This window comes from Linepithema humile, chromosome 4, assembly GCF_040581485.1.
Source record: "Linepithema humile isolate Giens D197 chromosome 4, Lhum_UNIL_v1.0, whole genome shotgun sequence".
Classification (NCBI taxonomy): Eukaryota; Metazoa; Arthropoda; class Insecta; order Hymenoptera; family Formicidae; genus Linepithema; species Linepithema humile.
Genome location: NC_090131.1, coordinates 10,411,016 through 10,422,041, shown reverse-complemented (window position 1 = coordinate 10,422,041; position 11,026 = coordinate 10,411,016). Strand labels below are relative to the sequence as shown.

Below are 11,026 nucleotides of genomic sequence, written 5' to 3'. Positions count from 1 at the left end.
CTCGGATTCGAGGTACTAAAGTGTACGAAAATTGCGTACATCTATCTCATTATCGAGAATCTGAATGTACGAATTAAAGGAAGGAAGGAAGTTATTTGAAGGAAGGAAGAACGAGAAAAAAAAATATCAGGGCGCGAGTGGCTAGAGAACAGTCGCCCGAAAAGCGGAAGACCCGGGTTCAATTCCCGGCTTTAGTCATTCGCTTAGTCATATCGTGCCCTGATGTTTTTTCTCTCGTTTTTCCTTCCTTCAAAAAACTTCCTTCCTCTTTTTAATTCGTACATTCAGATTTTCGATAATGAGATCAATATATTTCATATTTTATAGTAAATTTCGTATTCTATAGTAGATTTTTTATTCTATAATTTTCTAAAAAATATTAAAAAATCTGAATTTTTATACTTTTTTCAGAATTCTTCATAAATTTAAATTATAAAAAATTTCTAAAATTGAAAGATTTATAGGAAAATATGACATTTTTTTACCAGAGCTGAGTGTTCTCCATTTCGTCGGTCTCTTCAGTTTCCTCCGTGTGCTGGGTCTCTTCCATTTCGTTGCCATCTTCGGTTTCCTCCGGGATGTCCTCGAATCCTGTAGTTTCCTGTAGATCATAGATCTGTTTTTTTTAGCTGAACTGGCTGCACTAGTTCAGAGTTTATCTTTTTCCCTCCACATTGGAAGTTAAAGATAAATTCTGAACTAGTACAACTAGTAAAAAAAAAGAGCACAGATCTCATCTTTGTTGTCCATTCGCCGGCGTTGGTAAGAATTCCTTCTCATTTTCTTGTCGTCGTTTTTTATTGTAACGTCATTTTCTGGTTTTGAGGCTTTTTAGAGTCTTTTCCAGGGCTTCATGAAATTCGACGTTGTTGGGATTGGAAAAATGTTATTTGAGTTCATAGCATCTGGAAAAATCGATGAGAAACACCTTAGTTATCGTCATGTATTCAATGACTACGTTTACATGTCACTCTTAATCAAATTTAATGACATCCCAATAAACGAGAAAATATTAAAAGTTCAGAAATAGGATTGAAAATTATTGAGAAGAATTAAACAGAATTCGGCATCATCGTAAATAAATTTTCTCAATAATTTTCAATCCTATTTCTGAACTTTTAATACTTTCTGGTTTACTGGGATCCGTTGTTCCAAGGCTAGTCAATGACAACCGTTCCATTTTTTTAGAAGAGTGGCTGTGATTAACCAACCTCAGAACTACGAATGTTACTAAACCCGATTAAGTTTGACGTGTAAACGTAATCAATATAGAATATAAACACTAACAGTATTTTTTACGAACCTTGACATGCTTGTGCGAAGCGACTGTCTCGCAGTTTACATCCCCCTGGTCCAGTTCTTCCATTTAAGATGAGGTGTGATGAAACCTCCTCATCTTCTGGAAATACACTGCGAAAATATTCTGCAGCGCAATCAACTGGATTGGCCCGTCCAAGGTAAATAAAGTACCCCACCTAATACAAAATGTTTGTAGCAAACTGAATTACTGTAAATATACAGAGTGTCCCACCAAAAGTGGCCACCCCCTTTTATTTTTTAAATTAAAAGAGATAGACCATAACAAATATATATCAAATTAAATGGTTCAAACTGAACTCTATTGTGAGCATAATAGTTGCTTACAAAAGCTATTCGTGTTAACGAACGAAGAGGTATGCATAATTTTTTTATAATAATGTAGATATTTTGATGTAAGAAAAGTTGTAGCGCTGTTTGAAAAGAATACAGCAATGTATAATTTAATATAAATATTTTACATATTATACGAGTTTTATCGGCTTGAAATATCGCGGGCGACGTCTACTTTTTCACTTTCGACCCTGTGATATGGCCAACTTCAATAATTAATTAATAATTAACAGCGCTACAATTTCAATTGATATACGTCAATCTCTAACGCACGAGTCAGAAGTAAGCCATATCGCAAGGCCGAAAGTGAAAAGGTAGATGTCGCGTCACCCGCAATACTTCAAGCCAATAAAATTCGTATATGTAAAATATTCAGGGTTGGGAAATAACTCGTTACTTGTAACGAAGTTACAGTTACAGTTATTTTTTTTCGGTAACTCTAACTTAACTTCGTTCCTTTTTCTTCATCTATAACTGTAACTTAACTTAGTTACATATTTATGGTAACTAGTAATTAGTTTAACAGTTAATTTAATATTCTATATACGGTTGTATTAATTGTAAGAATTAAGGCCTATCCAGACAAACTTCCATAGTCGCATAAACATATGCATAAGGAAAGGAACAAAATTGTCATGGGATTTGTCATATTAAGTGTAGATTCGATATTTAAATAAATAGACGGATAACCGTATAGATATTAATTATAAAATTCAACAGAAATAAACAAATTCTCATTTAAAAAATGCACTGCCACTCAGTAATAAATTATCTTTGAGGATGATTATCATATAAGCATAAAGAGACTTTAAGAAGAACTGAAACATTAGTCTACGATTTTTCGGAAAGTTACGACTGTTTGTATGAAATTCGTGAATTTTTAAACTGAAAAATCTTAATCCTATAATTTTTATTCTAAATGTATAATAATATATTTTAAATTATTAATTAATTTAATATTTTAAATGTATTTTTATTTTAAGTTTAAAACAATTGTGATTTATTACATATAAAATAATAAAACATAAAATTAAGTACCTATGTAGTATATAATAAGTTAATAAATCTTGAAATGTAAGATTCGTATATTTAGAATAGTAGTGCACATTTATTGCAAAAAAGTAACTGAAAAGTAACGACTCGTTACTTTTTGAGTAACTGTAACTGTAACGTGTTACTTTTTAGAATCGGTAACTTGTAACTGTAACTAGTTGTTTTTTCAATGATAAGAACTGTAACTTTAACTAGATACTTTTACAAAATAACTTTCCCAACCCTGAAAATATTTATATTAATATATACATCGTTGTATTCTTTTCAAACAGCGCTACAACTTTTCTTACATCAAAATATCTACATTATTATAAAAAAATTATGCATACCTCTCCGTTCGTTAACACGAATAGCTTTTGTAAGCAATTATTATACTCACAATAAAGTTCAGTTTGAATCATTTAATTTGATATATATTTGTTATGATCTATCTCTTTTAATTTACAATAAAAGATAAAAGAGGGTGGTCACTTTTGGTGAGACATCCTGCATATTTAGAAAAAATTCTTACCAAATCATTGTAAATTTCTTCGTCAACTTCTTCGAAGGCCAAGAAATCGTCCACAGTTCTAAACAAAATCCCCTGTGGTTTTGCTGGTCTCCTCACTGCAGACTCTCGTAATAACCGTTTAATGGTTCTTGCATTTTCACTGTAGGAAAAAAATAAAATTATGGGATTAAAAATTCATTTATAGTACTTGCTTAATAAGTTGCTTGCTATTCCTTAGTAAAATCATAAAATTAATACTTACTCGGTTTTATTTTTAATAGAAATTTGTCGCTTTTCTATACGACGTAGTTGCGCCATGATCATTTTAAAATAAAATTTGATGTCTTCATTCGTGCACATAAACGACTATCTTGTAATCATTTTTAAAACTTACTTTAGAAACCGCATTATATCACGGGATGTTCCCTCCTCTTTTGTCCACCCTTCTTCGTATCCTTGTCTAGCTGGTGATAGGCGATTGCATTGTACAGGAGATGGTCCTAATGTTGTTTGTTTATGTGGTTTTGATGGTGGATGAATGTTTTGTGTGAATGATTGTTTAAATGATGAAGGCGAGCGTGATAATATTTGTCTGTGTTATAATAGTGGTTTTGATGCTGGAGGAATGTTTCGTACAAATGATTGAGTGGCTACTGAAGGTGAGTGTGATAAGATGGGTTTATATTGTAATGATGCTGATGGAGGCGGCATGTGTTTATATGATTGTTTAGATAAGAATGATGATGATCGAACATGCAAGGATGATGATGATGCTGGGAAATGCGATAATGGTGCTGTCTGTTTTTGTGTAGTTTTGAGTGGGTCATGTTTTGTGTTTTATGTTTTTGTACGTGTCTGTCGTCCCTTTTTTACTGAGATTTGCGATATTGTTCAATATTCTTAACCAGCAATTGCAACGCTTTAAATGTTTTGTCCCTTTTTTTCCTCTTCCTCGTCCTCGTTGACTCATCTTAAGAAAAATTTGGCCATCCGTACAAGCTCTTCCGTAATGCATTACGTTAGTACTGACCATAAAATAAACCCGCACATAAACTTGAACTTCAGTCAACGTACAAAGAAAATCGTAACGCGTGACGCTTTTGCTACGTTACGTTTTTGTTTGTTGACTGAAGTTCAAGTTTATGTACGGGTTTAGGTTTAGGTTTATGATCAGTACTTAACGTAACGCAACGCGTTACGGAAGAGCTTGTGCAGAATGCTTTAAAGAGAATTCACCTAATAAAAGCTATGGTATCCTAATTCATAGTATGTAGAATGACTGCAACTACTCAGACATCAATAATTGGATCTATTTGCCCTTCAGTGTGCCAATAAGGCATGCGGAAACACTTATTCTGCACTTTATTGAGATCTATTATAACAACTTTATCAGATAATAAAGAACATCGGAAGATACCTACTGATGACAATGGCAAACCAACATCGAAAAAATCTTCAACTCTGCAAAATTCTTTAACCGCCAACTGATAATTATCACGTGAGAGAATGATGTTCTGAACGAGACAAATCTTTGAGTTCTGCAATATTATCGTATTATCCTGATCCTTCACCGATATACGAAATTTTCCTGTGTCTAAGATCTGAAACTGGCGACTATCTAGCGGAGCATCAAAAACTACAGGACTAACCCAGGGTCTACTGAAACGCACCACTTCCTTAATTAAATTTATATTTGGTGTAATTTGTAACTTTTCATGTCGCCTATTTACGATTTGTTGCAAATGTTGATGAGGCTTGCGGCAAGCATTGCGGAAATACGTCATATTATTTTCATATGGAAACATAGACAATTCATTCAATGAGCCAAAGCGTCTCACGTCATCTACGAGATGTAAAAGACAATGAGTAATGTATGAAAAAAATTCTGGACCATATATATCTTCTGCTTTATTTACAAAAATATTTAATGCTGTCTGTGCAAAATCAAGACGGTCTTCCGATAAGGAAAAACTGACTAGAACTCGAATGGCGGAATGTAATAAAAGAAAATGTTTGTACGCAACAGGATTTATGAGTCCGTAATAAATAACTGGGGCAGTATATAAAAGAAGTTGGCGATTTTCCGTGGCCTTAAACCCTCCATACTTTTTCATTAATTGCGGTTTTCGCGAAAATACCTTAGGACAGTAATTCTTAACTTGCTGTAGACGTATCGTCATAATTTCAAGTGATCTGGCTGAAAATTTTAAATTTGGATTACATTTTCCATCGACAAGAACGTTATTTATTTTGGGAACGACACCAAGACAAACGGTGTGCATGTAGTCGAAGACCGTTTGAGTTACCAACCCCATTCCCAAAGGAAGCAGAGCAGAGTCAGAATCTGTATGATGTTCTCCATCAATGTAATGTCTGTACTCTTCGTCTGTACAAGGCCTATGCTGAATAAGCTACGACTCCACGACGAAGCCAATTTCCCCGAATCCAACATTTCAAACACGGAAATAGACTACCGTGATCTTTATAACCCAATACAAAAGCCCGTGCAGAAGAATCAGCTATGAAACACCTCAATTTAATCAATTTTAGTTGATTATGGAAAACAACTCCTCCACGATTTAATACATCTCGAACTTTATCCACAAAATATTGAAATAATTCCTTCGCGTTAGTTGGTTTCGATAAACCTCGCCAAACGTCTACGATTTTAGGTTTATTTCGAGGAATATTTGCAATCCTAATTTGTATCGGCCACATTTGAATTTTGCCCTGTCCATCAAGTGTGGCACCATCTGTGTTAAAGTCTACCATCAAAGTGTCAAGTGGAATCAGTTCCGGAAAGGTTTGTTGAAGAATGGAAAGAATTCCTGCTTCAAATCCTAAGTGGAGATATTCACCTCCTGCAATGTTAAGTGTGGGATGTGCGATCCGTGGAGTTTTTAAAAGCGTTCTACAATCCTTTGGCAATGTGGATAAACAAGGATGCGTTCGAACAACCTGTAAAACAGCATTTACTTGCGTATGAGACATATTACTGCGTACGAAGACTTCAGCAAGGCGTTCTTGAAAATTATCAATAGTACTTTGAGGCTCAATATCTACCGCATCATCACGATCTGAAATGGATTCAGCAACGTCTGAAGAACTTAATGCCTCATCATTAAAAGCAAATTGCACATCATCAGCTGATGCATCAGAAGATACAAAAATTTCATCTTCCTCAGTCTGATTGCATTCCGCAAGAATTTGACCTTCGTCGACAAAGTCTGAATCGGCTCTAGCATTAGCAATATCTAAATTCTGCTCTTGTAAACATTCATATTCATTACGTGCAGTTCTTTCTAATTTTTCCAAACGACGACAATAGACTGCAGATAGTAAATGATAAGACTTGCGACTGCGCCTGTTCGCCAAACGTAACATATCAATAAAGTAAAATATGAATGAAATAAATGAACGAGACGAAAAAATAACTCGAGAAAGAATAAATGAAGTCTGAAGTGGAAAAGCCTAAACAAAAAAAAAGACAAGTTTTTTTAGTCAACTTAAAACTCAATAATATGTAATGAAATCTTGAAAGGAATAACAATTAAATTATGTATTAACAATGTGCTTGCAAGTAATTGAAGAAAATAATATATCAGGAGTCTATCGGAAAACAATTGCATATACTCAATAAATAAAAATAAAATAAAATACCTGCAATAAATTACACAAACCTCGTTTGTTGTAATTATCTCAGCAATCTGACCTGTGAATTAAGAATAAAATAGTGTTAAGTATAAAATGATTGAAAATACGTACAATTAAACAAACACATTTGTTTGCGGTAAAGTTATCTCTACAGACAGTTGGCAAAACGGATGTTCTGATTGGATCTTACCACTGATGAAATAAATCGTGATCGAAATTAATAGGAATTGATTTAAACAAAGAAGCATTCTTTATCAATGAATGTCAAAAATGAAACAATAATCCATTAGAAACGTTAAGTTAGAGCCAGTGAATGATGAGAAGGAAAAATGTCTCCAGTGTCACAAATCACAAAATGTAAAGAAAAGAACGAGAAGAAAGTTAAAAAACTCAGTAACGTTAGGTTGATCAACAAAATCAAATCTTGAAGAAAAAGATAAGTCAATGAGAAAAATACACAGAAGACCCACACACAATTCACGAAAAAATAATTTGTTAAAACTGTTCGAAAGAAGATGGAAAATAATCAGCATAAAAAATGTTGAAAAATTGTCATTATACAATAATATGGAGAAAAAAATATACAGTAGCGGTCAATGAAATGTGCTCAGCAGGATTCTTCGAAATAACCTGTTTTTGATAAATACTGCAAGAATAGAAAGAATTAAATTGGGTTTATTTGGGTATAAGTATATAGATAATTAACACGAGCTAGGCATTAGTTCAAGTTCACACTTATTTTTAAAAAGTGTCGTGCAGTATTTATAATAGTGGTAAATCACCGAAAAATGACCGAAAGTGAAAAATTACAAATATCATAAAATATTAGTTATTATTAAAAAATATTAATAATTGTTATAATTAATTATTTGTTCCTATAATTATTATTGTTATACGTGTGAAATACAAATTTATTAAGCAAGTATTGTTTCTATTATATATTGTTGATGACTATTTTTATAAATATTTAAAAATATATTAAAACAATTCAACTAAAATGTTCTAATCAAAATAATGGGTCGTAATGTCCTTTAATATAAATTTTACGATTTAGTACGATTTAGTACTTTGCTTCAAAGTTTAAAGAAAACAATAATTTTGGTAAGTACATTTCATTGACCGCTACTGTAGGCTGTATGGTAAAATATTAAATATAGCAAAGAGTAACATTTGCATAATATAAAAAACCATATTGACGCATAGCTACATACTATAGGGGAGAGTGGGGCAAAATGGACACCTTAACCCTTATGTGCACACCCGAAATTACCTACGTTGTAGCACAGGCCTGGCCAAAAGCTTGCTCACGAGCAGCCTTCAGAGTCCGCTGGATGGGGACTCGGCCCCCACTATCTCGCCGTCCCCACTTATGTTTGTTCGCTATCTTTTATTCTAAGGCAGCGCTCGGAATTAGTTGCACATTTCGGGCCGATTTTCGAGACGACGCCTCCTGTTCCCCCACTACCGCCCGGCCGCTGACGGCCGAGCCGCCGATAGCTCTGGCTCAGAAGCGTTTTATATTAGAAATAGGCTGGATTGTTTAGGCATCTTTTAGGAAATCGTAACATTTTCTTCACTACATAAATAATGTTTATTTTTATTAATACATAATATATATATTGTTATGTCCCTGATATCTCATCGTATCGATATATCGATATGTCAATGAGTTTCCTTGGAGACAGGTTGTTGACATCTCACGCCTTTCAGATTTCGGCTGGCTGTCTCGTTGTACGGATGTACTTAGCAGCACGGTCTTCTTTTAAAAGCGCTCTTGTTAATTAACGTGTGTTTATTGTGTTACTGTTGTTCTGAGTTAATAAACTGTTAATAGTTCTTTTTAAAAGTGTTGGTTTATTTGTGTAAACCGCGCGACACGTTTCGGAAACGCAACATTTTGGGGGCTCGTCCGGGATCGAAAGTGCTCAGTGCATAAAATTGAGAAATGGCCACAAGAACGGAACAACGGGCAGGAGCCGGCGTAGCAACGCGAAAAAGGCTTCGACTACAGAGTGTTCCTGCGTCCGATTCGATGGAAGAATCTTCAACAACAGAAGCTTCGACGCTTCAAGCAGTGATGAGGGAAATTCGGCAACTGCAGTCAGAACCAGTGCTGCCAGTCGGGCCGGGTTGCCCCTCCAGTCCCTTCCAAAAACCAGGCTATGCCCAGTAACGTATTGTAAGCGTGCGGATCCCAGTAAATATAAATCTAAATTTTGATTTTTTTGATAACACAGATTGAAGACTAAATTTATGAAGAATAAGATAGGATAAAAATAATTATTTAAAAAAAGGAATAGGATGAGAATAATTGTAAAAAAACATTCTTGTATAATTATAAAGAAATACTTTATTTGGCAGAAATTATTAAGAATAACAACATTTGTTGCAAGGGTAAGGAAAACTGCCAAAAACCTTATCTGTCTGTTCACTGGGATTGTGCCAAAACTGCACCCACAACACGTTACTGTGGTTACCATGGTTACCGTGCGCGCGGCCTAGCCATTGGAGGGGCTACCCGGCCCGACTGGCAGCACTGGTCAGAACGCCGGCAGCAGCAGGAAGAATTCGCTGAGGAGATACGGATGCGGGACGATATGCTCCGAGAGATGGAGGAACGAATGCAGAACTACGAAATTCAGCTAAGTCGTAGAAATAATAGAGTAGATGAGCGAATTGCACAAAGAGATAGCGCGGAATTAGATTCACGAGAAACGATCGCGAAGGAATTAGGGTTTAAATTAAAACCCGATAATTTTGACGGGACAGTTCCGCTTCGGGAATTCTTCACACAATTTGACTTGATTGCGCGAGCGAACCAATGGTCAGACTCGGCAAAAACGGTCGCGCTCGTCTCATGTCTGCGTGGCAAAGCTCGTACGGTATTAGAATGTATAAGGGATCTTGAAAATCTAGAGTTTTCGGAGCTCAAAACAAAATTGGAATTGCGTTTTGGAGAAAGTCATCTTGCTCAAACGTATTATTCACAATTTACGAATCGCCGACAGAAATTCGGTGAGGATGAGGCGACACTTGGCTCTGATATCGAGCGATTGTCTCAATTGGCGTATCCTACACATCAGGTTCGGGAAAAGATCGCATGTGCGCAGTTTATTTCTGCACTATATAACGGATTTGTGAAGAGAACGTTACAATTAGAGGGAGTTTCATCCCTTAAAATTGCAATTCAAAGAGCAATGGCTGTGAGAGTGATCCAGGAGGGAAATCATGAAAAACAACATTATTTTAAAAACAAAAATTATGATAATGAAGGAAAGAAAATGGAAAATGAAAATTATAAAAAGAAAAATGTTGATCTGAATAAAAATAAAGTTTTCTTAGATCAGAAGGCACGCTCTACGAAAGAGTGTTGGCAATGTGGTGCTACCGGTCATTTTCGTGCGGACTGTCCTGCGGTAAAACAAAAGGCCGGGGAAAACTAGGTTTTGTCGAATTAGTCGGGGCGAATTCGACAGGAAAGTGTAGAGCCTCGGAGGAGAATGTAAATACTATAATTTCTAGAAAACAAATGTTTTGTTTGAACGGTTTTGTAAACGGCTGTAGATGTAATTTTAAAATTGATACAGGCTCAGATGTGACTCTAATTCGGAGCGATTTTCTTAGTTTTTCGAAAAAGATTTCTTTTAAGGAATCATTTGTTCTTAAGTATCCAACGGGAGAAAGAGTTCCTATTAAGGGAAGGGTAGAGATTTTGGTGAAAATAGGAAAATTTAAAGTAAAATTATTTACGTATGTGGTTGATATGATTGAGGAATGTTTATTAGGGGTTGATTTTCTTTCAGAAGTGAAGTTTGATACTTTCTTTAATTCATTTTTCGAAGGTTCTTCTTGTAAAGGAAAAATTCCGATTTGTTCTCGTGTAATGGAAATTCCTTCTACTTTGAAGGAACTATTCGAACAAGAAACAAGTGGTTTGGAGGACGAACAGAAGAAACGTTTTGCTCAATTTTTGATTGAATTCCAGGATGTATTTTCGGAGGAGGTTATTGCGGGAAATTGTAAGGAAGTTGAACACAAAATTACGCTAATGGATTCTAACTCAATTAAACAAGCCCCTCGTCGTGTCCCTTTCCATTTTCGGGAAGAAGTCGATAAGATAATAGAGGATATGAAGCAGCAGGGAGTTATTGAGGAATCTTATAGTCCATGGGTATCCCC

The 11,026-nt window shown here is 35.0% G+C and overlaps 1 pseudogene; it reads right to left on the bottom strand.

Annotated features, from left to right (window-relative positions):
• Window positions 1-4,482: 4,482 nt before the first annotated feature.
• On the bottom strand, window positions 4,483-6,997 carry LOC136999251 (uncharacterized; annotated as a pseudogene).
• Between the last annotated feature and the right edge of the window lie 4,029 nt (window positions 6,998-11,026).